Raw genomic sequence first — 1,918 nt, 5'->3', positions numbered from 1 at the left:
GCTCCGCGCTCCTAGGCGCCGTCCAGGCTCTACCTCGGGGGCTGCATGGCGAGGCAGGCCGGCCGGCCCGGGGCCCCGCTCAGGCCGGAGTGGCGGGGCGCGCTCGCGCCGTCCCCCCGCCCCTCCCGCGCTCCCTCGCACGCCGCCCGGGCGCGGCCGCCCGGCCCGCTAGGCGCTGCCCGATGTCCCGGCGGGGGGCGGTGCGGGGCAGTGGGGCGGTGGCGGCTGCGGCGGCGGCGCCGCACTCCTCATAGTGTCGGGCCCCTCAGCTGCCCTGGGCTCCGCGCCACTCCACTCCGCGCCGGCAGCCGCCCGGCTCGCACTCCGCTCGGGCCGTCTCGGCTCGGCGCAGCTCTGCGCCCCTCAGCGCCGCCGTGCGGGCCCGGCCGCCGCGCTCCGCTCCACTCGCTCGCCCGGCGCCGCGCTGCTCCGCTCCCGCCCGCCCGTCTGCCCGCCGGCAGCCCGCTCCGCGCCGCTCCCTGCCTCGCTCGCGCCCTCCTAGGCCCTCCGGCCGGCCCGCTGCCCGGCCCTTCGGGCTTCGCTCGCGCTCTGGCCGTTCGCCGGGGCCGGGGCCGGTCCCGGGTCAGCTCTGCTCCGGCTCCGCTCCCGCTGCTCCCGGAGTTCCAGCTCGGGCGGGCCACCTGGCTCCGGGCGGCGCCACAGGCGCCGGACGCCGACGCGGGGCTTTACTTAGTGCGCCTCTCGCTTCCGCCTTTCGTTCGCACCGCTGTGGCTGCCGCCGAGCGGCATGGCCCCGTGGCTCCCGCTGGCCATGCCCCCTCAGTCTGTCGCCATCTTCCGCTGTGCGGAGAACACCTTGAGAGCCCGTGTGCGAGTGTGTTTGGGGGGGAGCAGGGCGGAGAAAGAGGCACGAAGAGGCGGAGGGAGCGGGACTGGGGCCCCGACTGCGCCTGCGCCTCAGGACTCCCCCCGCCACCCCCCACCCCAGCCGGCCGCAGCCTGTGCTGTTTGGGGATGTTTCCAGTCCACCCCCAACTCCATTCACTTCAGCGCCTCCGTTCATCCGCCCGCTCCCCGCGTGCACACGCCGCACGCTGAGTCCCAGGCCCCGGTGCCCCCCCTCCCCCGCCGACCCAGGCGCCCGCCTCCTTCCCTGGGGTGGCTGCTCGCTCCCCCCGAGGGCTCGGGGACTTCTGAGGGTGATTGTTAGAGGCAGAAGGCAGGAGGCACCTCCGTAGCATCTCGCTGCCACCCTGGGTCGCCGCCCCCGTCCCCGTGACTAGGCGACGCTGGAGCCGGCTGCGGATCGGACCAGTCCCGTGTCCCTAACTCCGCCAGCCCTCACTGTCCTGCCCGAGGCCAAGACGGCCCGTGGTGCTGAAGGACAGCTCCCAGTTTAGCCGCCGCAGAGGACAGAGCTTGGAGAGCGTCCTGGAGGGGGCAAGACAGTGGGCTAAGATGGGTAGTAGCGATGGGGTGTCGTTTCTGCCCTTAGTAAGATTTTCAGCAGCCTCTCCCCCGTCCTAGCTTCCTGGCTCCCCCTACAGGCCGCTGAGAATAGCTGAGCGAGAGTTAGGGAAGCTGCGCCGCCAGGATTGAACCATGTGCTTGGGGCCCTCACAGAGTCACATGGCACTAACTCAGACGAACAAACGTCCTGCCGCGCCACTAACCTTGTTTGGATTCCACCAAATCTCAGACTGTTCCGGTCGTCTGTTTCCTTTCTCATTCCCTCCTACCCCAGCAACTCCCACCTCTAATTTTTAATCAACCATGAACAGTAAGGATTCGTTCATTATTAAGAATACTGACAATAAAGAAAATAGCCTTTATAGAGCATATACTAGGTGCTAGGTACTGCTCTAGGCACTTTACATTCATTATTCATTTAATCTTCACAACAATCTAATGAGATAGGCACGGCTGTTATCTTGATTTACATATGAGGAAGCTGAGG

The sequence above is a fragment of the Sus scrofa genome, chromosome X (genome assembly GCF_000003025.6).
Source record: "Sus scrofa isolate TJ Tabasco breed Duroc chromosome X, Sscrofa11.1, whole genome shotgun sequence".
Classification (NCBI taxonomy): domain Eukaryota; kingdom Metazoa; phylum Chordata; class Mammalia; order Artiodactyla; family Suidae; genus Sus; species Sus scrofa.
This window is presented reverse-complemented; position numbering follows the sequence as displayed.